The sequence below is a fragment of the Podarcis gaigeae genome (genome assembly GCF_964106915.1).
Source record: "Podarcis gaigeae genome assembly, chromosome: 6".
NCBI classification, from domain to species: Eukaryota; Metazoa; Chordata; class Lepidosauria; order Squamata; family Lacertidae; genus Podarcis; species Podarcis gaigeae.
This window is the reverse complement of record NC_139682.1, coordinates 81,115,784-81,126,051: the sequence shown is the minus strand read 5'-3', so window position 1 is coordinate 81,126,051 and position 10,268 is coordinate 81,115,784. Positions and strand designations below refer to the sequence as shown.

Genomic DNA, 10,268 nt, shown 5'->3' with positions numbered 1-10,268 from the left:
GGCTTTCCCTTTCTCTGGTGTTATAAGTGGCTGGCTGGGAAGAGATGGTTGCTTTGCCTTCCAGAGTTATCAGGCTGGAGAGGAGAAACCAGCCACGCTCAGGCTAGCTTTGTTTCACTTGGTCGGTGCTGAGCTACTCTTCGAGAAACATTTAAAGGCGACTTTAAAAGACAGTTACAGATAGGTAGCCGTGTTGGTCTGCCATAGTCAAAACAAAAAAAATCCTTCCAGTAGCACCTTCAGAAATAGACTGGAAAGAGAAGCTGCTGAATTGCAACTTATTACCAAACTTAAAACCATGGAGAGACCTGGTCTGAACAAAGACATTGGATTCTTATCTCATTATACATGACAAAGCCATTTTTCACCTTCTCACCCCTTGCTTTTTCCTGTAAGACCTATTGCAGTCGTTAAGAGTCGTCGACAGGCTCATCACAGCTATCTGCCAATCACCCATTCCCACCACCCTTCTGAGTAATACCCCTCCCCACCTTCTCACTATATAGAAGGGTCTGGAAACTTCTGTTTCAGTGTGCATGCACACGAAAGCTCATACCAAGAACTTAGTTGGTCTTTAAGGTGCTACTGGAAGGAATTTTTTTGTTTTAAAATACAGGTTCTCTTCTAGCACAAGGCTGAAAGAAAGTCTCCAAACTGATCCATAACACTATCATTGGATTAGCATCTTTGTCCTGAATGATCTAGCTATATTTGCTCTGCAAATGAGACTGCAAGCTCAACAAGATATTCTTAAGCAACTGCAGGCTTGTTTGGACATGTAAGCAGTGGAAGCTGGTCCCATTAGGACTCGTAGGGCAGAAGCAGGGGGGAGGTCAACAGCATGGGGAGCCAGAGCCAATGATAGGCAGAGTCATTCTGGTTTTGTTCTCATTCTTCTCCCTGCTGTGTTAAGAGGAGGAGACTGAGACTAAGAAGGAGGGGCTGACAGTCAGTGTCACCCCATAGACTGGTTGTAAGTAAAATAGGAAGCGGGTGGGGGCAGAGCTTGGTGAAACACTGCGCTTGCACTAATAGACCAGCTCCCCTGCATGTATGTCTCACCTGATTTTGTTACACCAGATTATTCTACACTTGATGAACGGCAGCTGGATGTGACCCAGTTGGGGGAAATTGGCGTCAAGGTGAGAAAGAGGTGGTGCCTACTCCCATATGAAAGTCATCAGCAGATCTTGCATCTTCCAAGAGAGAAAGAGAGAGCATGTCTAGGTGACCCACCCATTCCTGGCTAGCCGCTGAATGTATGAATTCTACTGAAAATAATCTTGTCTGAAGTGATAGGAAAGTTCTGCCTGTCAAGTTGGATCACTGCCTGCTCATTTGCACATGCATGGGCAGGGAACTATTTTGCTCCTTGAGGGGCAAATTCCCTGGGTCCTGGGGCCACCTACCACCTGCAGGCAGAGGCTAAACCTACTGACACATGCTGGACATGACATTCACACATGGTAAAGGTAAAGGACCCCTGACAGTTAAGTCCAGTCATGAATGACTCTGAGGTTGTGGCGCTCATCTCGCTTTACTGGCCGAGTGAGCCAATGTTTGTCCGCAGACAGTTTTTCCGGGTCATGTGGCCAGCATGACTAAGCCGCTTCTGGCGAACCAGAGCAGCGCACGGAAATGCCGTTTACCTTCCCGCTGGAGCGGTACCTATTTATCTACTTTCACTTTGAGGTGCTTTCGAGAGCTCACCCTGTCGCAGGGATTCGAACCATCGACCTTCTGATCAGCAAGTCCTAGGCTTTGTGATTTAACTCACAGCGCCACCTGTGTCCCTTAACTCACACATGTTAGGGTCAACGAATTTGTGCACCAAGGGAAAGACAGAAGGTTTAATGTGCAAAACGGACAAGAAGACTATAAAGGAGTGTGTTTGGCATTTACCTCCACTTGCAAGCTTTGCTAAGAAAAAGACCCCCCCTCCCCGCTTCCTCAGGTATGTTGAGAGGAACCACAGAAAGCTTGCAAAACAGGAAGACTCTGCACGTTTCCTCTCTGCATGTTGAGAAAAGGGTTCCCCTTTCTCAGTGCACAGGGAGGATGCCAGGTGAACTGGTACTGTAGGAAGAGAGTGAACTTTGCCTGCGTAGCCAGCTTGGTCCTGCCCCTCTCAACAGTGGCACTTCCTCTCACCTGCAAGTGGCGGCGACTGCCACAATTACCACAAAAGCTATGTAACAGTGTCTACTCGGAAGTAAGGGAAGTGCTATATAGGATTGCAGCAGGCTTCAGTTGCCTTTAATAGGAAATAGGAAATCCCAGCCCTTGCTAAATTCTTCCGACGTTGATGATGATGCCGTCCATCTGACTGGGTTGCCCCAGCCGTTCTGGGCGGCTCCTAACAAAAAACAGGAAAAGCACAATACAACACCACGCACTAAAAACTTCCCTGAACTGGGCTGCCTTCAGATGAAGGGAAAAGATGAGCTTCGGATCGGGGCCTTGCTCGCTGCATCTGTTCCCACGGAGAACAACTCTTGCTCGGCCTCTCCTCAAGCCCAGGGCGCTATGAGCGGCGTCTGACATCTAGGAAATGGAGAATTCAAGAAAAAAGTGGCTTGCCCAAGGCTGCCTTGGAAATCGGTGTCATTTTGAAAGAAGGAAATGCAGCGCGGGTGCATTGCAAGAAGCAACTCCGAAGTGTTAAAGTGATCTGACTGTGTTTATGAATACTAGCTTCCCTAAGCACTTTTATGGGTGGTTCGATAAAAACGAGCATTTCGCCATACCTAATGGGTCTGTATCCAGTGGTTTTCTCAACGTTCGGTGACTGTTTGCTGAACAAGCGTGTAAACGCTCTCTGTGGGAAAGGACGCATTTTAGATTGTGCGTAATAATCAGGAAGCTTTTCTGTAGTTTTCCGGACTGGTGCTGCAAGCATCCCGTGCATGTGTGAATGCACCTTTCCTGATCTTGCCACATGGTTGTGTGGGCACTGCGGTAAGTTTGATGATAGTTCTATCCACCTTTAGGTCAAAGGAAAGACGTTTCTGTGGGGAGGGAGGGTTCAGAATTGCTTTGCGCAAGCAAAGGATCTAGCATTCAGCTTCTCCAGATCACCGCAAAGGGTTCCGTTTCCTGCCAGACCTGGACTGACATCTTCACATAGGAATTGACACCGTGAGACTGACTTCGGAGCAAACCCCGCTTCAATTTGGCTATGTGGTTTAGACGGTTTGCTTAGAAAGCAGCGGGGGGGGGGGCGTTTTTCTTAGCCCAGGGGGCCGCATTGCTTTCGGAAGGCCACATGCCAATCAATGGTGGGTGGGGCCAGAAGCAACAAGTGGGCGGGGCGAGGAAGGGGTCATTCCCCATTGCAACCGGCCAGAAGTCGGAGTTAGCTACGTCCACACGGAAAAACGTTTCTCCATCACCTGCCCTCCACGCAAAATGCATGATGATGACAGTTCAAGTAGACTTTAGAGCCAGGCAAAAGCGCCCTAGGAGGATCAAGAGCAGGGTCCGTGAAGGTGCGTAGCATAAGAAGGGCGCTTAGCCTGGGAAGCAGGTCGAGGGCCACATTTAGTGCATTGAAGGGCCACGTTCTCTTTGGCTCCGAGGTTCCTTTTCTGTAAGCCCCGCAGGAGGCAGACGCTCCCATGGACCTGCACATCTCACGGATACAGCGTGGTCCTGTTGCTGTTTACTCAGAAGTAAGACCCACTTCCCCAGTAAAGCGAGCACAGAAGGAGCTGTCTTGTAGCTGGGTGGCTGCTACACACCCATTTCCCCTTCGCGTCAAAATGAGTTCAAAGGGAACTTTTAGGGAGGGAACGCAAGGTTGCCCAATCCCGCGCAAGCAAGCCCCACCCGATGCCCGTGTGGGACTCGATCCTAGGAAACGGTGTGCATGGCGTTTCCAGACACGGAGCCCCTCCAACCTGCCGCAGCAATGAGTCTCGAGACACCCTAAACATCAGCAGATTTGGCTTGGCGCCAGGTTTGCAGCCCGTGGCACCCAATTTCTGACGCCGTCCACAGTCGGGAGAGCAACTCTCTTCGTTTCCCATTATATTCTCCTTGCGCAAAACCATCTGCCAGCCTTTCCTCAAAGACGCTTCGATCAGCGTCTGCTGCCCTGGTCACCTGCTCGCCTCCTTGCCTTGCAGGTGGGCAGCTGGGGCCTCTGTCGTAGCTTTGCATAGACTGCGCCCCCGGGCGAGTGAAATGAACGAAACAATTTGCAAGGGTTTAGAAGAGTGAGAGAGCCGGCCTACGGAGGTCCTTCTCCCTCTTTCCCTCCCTAACCCCCACATTGCCTGGAGAATGCAAGCGGGGAAGGGCTCTAGCTCAGTGGCAGAGCGTCTGGTTTGCATTAAGAGGGTCCCATGATCAATTCCCGGCATCTCCAAGTAGCAGGGGTACCATCTTGTTGCACATGGATGTGCAACATCACACGGACACACCTGCACCTAGTGCGTGTGATGTCATACAGCCAACAGCCAGCGAGGCACGTTCTATGCGGTGAGGGACTCGGACTTGGAGCAGAGAGACTCTGCTTCCCCTCCCCAGCCCCGCCACCCAGAAAAAAATGCCTCCCTCGCTGGCTGCGAAGGACAGAGCTGAACTGCTTCTCTCCTTGCTGGCTTTTTTCATTGACTTTGTGGGTGCCTGTCCCCCCCCCAAATTATATTATTGTGGCTGCCCAAGCACCCACAGCCCCCTGAAATTGGCTCCTATGCTAAGTAGGACTGAGAAAAAGAGCCCCCAATACAAATCTGGGCCTCTTTGGTGGTGGCGCCGCCGCCGCTCAATCTTTGGAACGCCCTTCCTGCAGAGACTCCGCACGTTTCCTTTTTGAGACGGCTGCTGAAGCCTCTTTGAAAGCAAGATTTGAATGTTGGCTATTCTGCAGCTTGTAGAGACTGTCCTGCTTTTCACTGAGACAAGACATCTCGCGGTGGTGCCGCTGTCCCGCCCCCTCCCTTTCTAAATAGCTTGTTTTACGGTTCTTCCCAATGCTTCAATTATTGGGGGCGCGTAGCGGGAAGGGCGAGTGGGAAAGGTCGAGGAGCCCCTAATGAAATCCACAAGCTCCGCTTCTCCGTGGCTGTCTTCAATTTTAGCCAAATCATTGCCTTCCCCAAACAGTAGCGAAGGGTGGGGTGGGGTGAAAGGGGGCACTACGACAAGTAAGAACGAGTAATCCGAGAACTGGTCTTATCTTGTTAACCTTTAGATTGTGTAGGATTTGTTTAACGTCAGGCGCTTCGGAGAAGGATGCAGATGCCTTTTGTATTTTTCTGCATGCTGAAAAGCCTCCCTGCTCTCTTCCAAAACGAAACAGAGCAATGAGGATTCGGCCCATAAGGTTCTGCCCTCTTTCTCTCCCGGTTCTTCTTAGTCTCTACCTCCCCGCTCCGCTTTAACTTTAAGGAACCTCTGACGCCAGAAGAAAACCCGGAGCATCTGGTTATCCCACAAACAGAAGGCAGGGTGGGGGGGGATAGAGAGGGGGAGAGACCCCAAGCGCTATAACCTCCGGCAGGTCTACTGCAAGGCTCCTCCCCACTACTAAAAAAAACCCCTCAATTATTATTATTATTATTATTTAAAAGGCCACGTGAGTAACACACTGCATCCACCACGCCATTAGCCAAGATGAAGTGGCAGACTTAAGGTGGTTCCTTCTAGGGAAGGACCACTGCAGATTGCTGGTGAGGGGGGCGGAATCAGATTTGAGAAGAAATCCCCCCCTACAAAGGACTCTGCGCGGAGCATATTAGTACACAATGGAGAAGAGGTTAAGGAAGTTGTGTGTTTTTTTTTGGAGGGGGGTTGTGTAAACATCGGAGGCTATGCCCACAATACCGCGCCCGATACACACACCTGAAGTGGTACAGTCCACAATCCAAGCACCTCGTTCTGCCTAATGCGTCGAATTTATCGTGCGTAAAGAGATGGAACCGAGGGGAGTACCCTACTCTTTAGCTGCTCTGAGGCATATAGGACGGTGCTTAGTAGGGCGGAGGAGACCTCTGCTCGGAGGTTTGCTACTTGTCTTTGGAGCGTAAATGGAGACCTCGAAGCTCTTATTCCAGCAGTAGGGAAAACACTTTGTGAGGTGCTTTTAAAGCCAAACCAACTTGGTTACTCCAACTAAAGTGGGACCACGCTTGTCTCGCCACATCCCACTCCCCCCTCCCTTTGGAAAGGTGGCCATATGCCACCCTCTTCTGTGCCTCGGCACAAAGACTTTTCCCTCTCTCACAAACACATATACACTCCATTCACTGAAATCGTCGAATTTTAGAAGGGCGGGAACTTGCCCAGTATTTTTGACAACTAGAAAGTAACGGTGGCTCGGTGGCACGATTTATTTAGTGTCTAAAATACAGGATGTTTTATTTTTTTTATTTTTGGAAAAAGAGAAAAATAAACAAGAAGTTTACGCGCTGTGAAGAAATTTATGCGCTGTCTCGCCCACTCGCGTGAGACAGATTTCTTTCCCACTCAAGTCTGATTAAATATATTCACGTTCTGTGTTGTTGTTGTTTAAAAGCCATTCCTCCCAGATATGAACAAAGTTGATCATCCCATCATCATCAGTCGATGAAGGAGCAGATCGTAGAGAATTATGAGATGGAACTGAACTGAGAAAGGTTGCACAAGAGATAAAAGCAGACGAGAGGAGAGCGAGCACGGTTTCTCATTATTGATCAGCGATCAGTTTCCCCCTCCCTCCTGTTGTGGATAGAAACCGCGATTATTATTATTTTTTTTGGTGGTTGGTCGTAAACATGTAACTTTGGGAATTAATTTTTATTCCACTCCAAGTTCCTGTTTTTAACTGAATGGCATCGAAATTCCAAGTAAGGCGTTCTTAGGGTCGGGCTGCAAATAACCAGCTGCAGGAGCAAAGGAGCCCATTCCTAAGGGTCGAGGTCCCTTCGCCCCCCCCATAAAATATTTGATTCCCCCCCCCCAGTTGATGGGCATTGCCATTAAATATTTTATTCAAGTTGACATTCCTGTGCAAGAGGAAGATGGGCTTAGCGAGACAATCGACTGGGAACTTCACTTGCGGAGGCAGCTCGGTTGAAATGGGGACCATCATCAGCCGAGCAAAACCAACTAACCTCATTCATTTCTGGGCGAAGGGGCGGGGGCTTGCGCAGGAGACTTTCCCCCGCGTCGATTGCGTCCTTGCCCTTTTCAACCCTGGGAATAAAGTCTCTGCAGTGATTCTCCCCAAGTCTTTACAAGGTGACTTCCAACCCTCGCCTTGTCTCCCCTGTTTCTTTGGCCTCGGTGGATCGCTATTTCAGGGGGCATTGCTGTCAACCGAAGGAAGGAAGGAAGGAAGGAAGGAAGGAAGGAAGGAAGGAAGGAAGGAAGGAAGGAAGGAAAGAGCAGCAAGAGTGAATCCCGTCCCTACAAGCACCTGATTCTTTATTTAATTGAGTTAAGATGGGGCCCGTGCTTCTGCAATCCTCCCTGCTTGCCTTAGAATAATCCTGTGTGTTTCAAGTTCCTTTTTAGCTGGCCAAGCCAGGTCTTCTCTCCGCATCCGCGGATCACATCAGATCACATCAAGTTGACGATTGAGAGAGAGAGAGAGAGAGAGAGAGAGGAGTTATCTTTAATGGGAAGGGGAAGGCATCAGACATCCCGTAGGCTAGCAACAGTGGTCTTTTTTTCCCTTTAAAATATATATATATATGTATTTCAATATACACAAACACACAGAGCGCGCACTTTCAGACAAGAAGAGGAGCGCGCAGGAATCGAGGCTGAGGCGCTCTTGTAAATCAATCCACCTAGACCTCAATCCTGGCAAAGCGAAGGAAGGTTGCATTGTGCGCCAAACAGCGTCTCCCCCCCCCCCTTGATGCGTCTATTGGGGAGCGGGGGGTGGGGGTGGGGTGGGGAGGAGACGTTTGGCAGCTCCCTTCATCCCTCGTTTCCAATCACGCTCTTGGCTCCCTCGTTTTTCTTTACCGCAAGGTCTCCCTCACCTGATCACTGATGGAGTGCTAAGCAGGCAGACCTCGCAGCTTTGCGAATACTGGCAGGTAGGGTCCGATTTCATTATTATTAATATTTTTATTATTTTTATTATTATTATTATTATTATTATTATTATTATTATTATTATTGCTTTTCATTTGCTGGGAAAGGGAATTTCTATCTATTAGTATTACTACTAGCCGCGTTTCTACATGGGATTATAGATCCTCTCAAAAGCAAGGCGCTCTGGTAAGATGCCAGAGGTTAGACATTTGCGCCAGTTCTCCATAGAGGTGCGGTGGAGATTGCGATTGCGGGGCGAGAAAGAGAGAGAAAGGAAAGAGAAAGAGCGGAACTCTCATTCCCCACCCCCACCCCCAATTAGCTTGTTTATTTTAATTAACGCAGGAATCCTTTGCGAGAAGGACCAACCTCCTCCTCTTGGTTACATCACCGCGTCTCTCCCTTCCGTCCCTCCATCCCCAAACCCATCCCCCTTTTTTACTCCTTAAGGAGGAACCACTTTGGGGGGCCCCCAAATAAACACCCCTTTCTAGAGCTCTTCAGGTAAGACGCTGCCTTGAAGGTTTGCTACGGATCTCAGGGTTGTTGCTGCTAATAATGATGATGATGGCGATAAAAATAAGAACAATAACTTTTACAACAGCAACCTGCATTTCCTCAGGTGTGTTCCCATTTGAAGCATGGAGACGTGTTTGGAGTGGGTGTGTGGGTGCCTTATCCGGACAGGATCCGGTCGGTTGTGGAGCTTAGAAGTCAAGCTGGCAGGTTTGGGGGCTGCTTCAAGGGAAGAAGGGGTTTCTTTGAGCCGCGGGGGTTTTGCATCTGGGCTCGCCAGAAATAAAACCAGCCCTCCTTTTGCAATGTGAATTTTTACGCGCTCCCCGTGCGCCTTTTCCCTACCTCGGTTCGCCTCGCCGGCAAACTGGCTTAAGTCGCAGGCGGGCGAGGTGTACAAGGCGAGCTTCCATTATTAGCTCCAGAAGCCCTTCTCTTGAAACCCCCTTCGCGTTAGAGACCCGGCCGCCGCCTCCCCCCTTTTACGCTTCTCTTTCTCTGGCTGGAGGCTGGAGACCTGCCATCCGGCGCCAGGGGCTTTTCTGTCCGCTTCTTAAAAAGCTCCAAATCATCCCTTTTTTCCCTTTCAGTTTAATCGGGTAGGAGAAAACTTTTGTTTCTCTTTCTCATCTGAATATGGGCATCCTTGGAAGGTTTCTTTTGCTTCTTGTCCGTTGGTCCCGGCACAAATGAGTAATAGTTTTTAAAAAAAGAAAAAGATGAGGGAACCTCAGTAAACAGCAAGAAAAGTGGTTCTTGAGACAGCCGGAGGAAACAGACAGGGAAAGGCAGGCGAGCTGACGCTTGGTACCTCTGGAACCTGAAATTGAAAAAACAACACCCCTGAAACGGAGTCCCCAATAAAGAAGGGGAGACTTATCTTGGAGGGACTTTTGCCTAGTTTGCCTTGTTTAGCATTTTGATTCCGTTCCGGCGCTTGATGTGCGTGTGAGATTCAGGAGACGATTACCAAAACAATTCTGCTACTTCTGGGCTCTTCCTTTGTTTTTCTAAAATATAGGTGTGCTGCGCTCTTCAATACAATGGGCTTGAACCAGGCTCACTTAAGCAAGTCCCACTGATGTCAAGGAAAGGATCTGAGCACGTGCTTCGTTGAATCCAAGGAAGCCCTGAACTTTTGGCAGCCTTGTGCTCACTAGGTGCCTGTAAGATGCATCTTCAGTGGAGCTTACTCCTATGGAAGTGTGCCTAGGCTTGCACCCTTAACCATAATATTAATGGTCCCTTCAGCCTATACATCTGTGATTAAGAGTGCAATCCTTTGCCAGCTCAGATGAGAGTAAGCCCCACTGAAGACACCCTGGGACCTTTTGCTTTCTCAATGCCATCATCACACTCTGGAGCCAACCTGGAGACAGTTATGTTTCATCGCCAGCCAGCTCTGGAGGCCCCGAACAGGGATTATAACGTTCCAAACATAGCTAGATCTATCGTTAGCTCTCTCTGGCAGAGGAGAAGATCAGGAAGCGGTGTCTTTTGAAAGGCTGGGGGAGTCTGAGATCCAAGATTCCCCTGAAAGGAGGAATCTGTTGCTGACTTTTGGTCCACAGTCACTCACACGATGAAGAGTGACTCGCCTTGTCCCTTTACGCGATGATGTGGATAGAATCAGTCACCCTTCTGAGTGTCTCTCTCTCTCTCTCTCTCTCTCTCTCTCTCTCTCTCTCTCTCTCTCTCTCTCTCTCACACACACACACACA

At 49.3% G+C, this 10,268-nt stretch overlaps 1 long non-coding RNA gene across 1 annotated transcript in view; it reads right to left on the bottom strand.

The window, feature by feature from the left end:
* Positions 1-9,113: 9,113 nt before the first annotated feature.
* Positions 9,114-10,268, bottom strand: part of LOC310847532 — a 48,858-nt gene continuing 47,703 nt past the window's right edge. Inside the window, exon 3 of the long non-coding RNA XR_014565868.1 lies at positions 9,114-9,367. This is a non-coding gene — a long non-coding RNA (uncharacterized lncRNA). The remainder of the gene's footprint in view (positions 9,368-10,268) is intronic.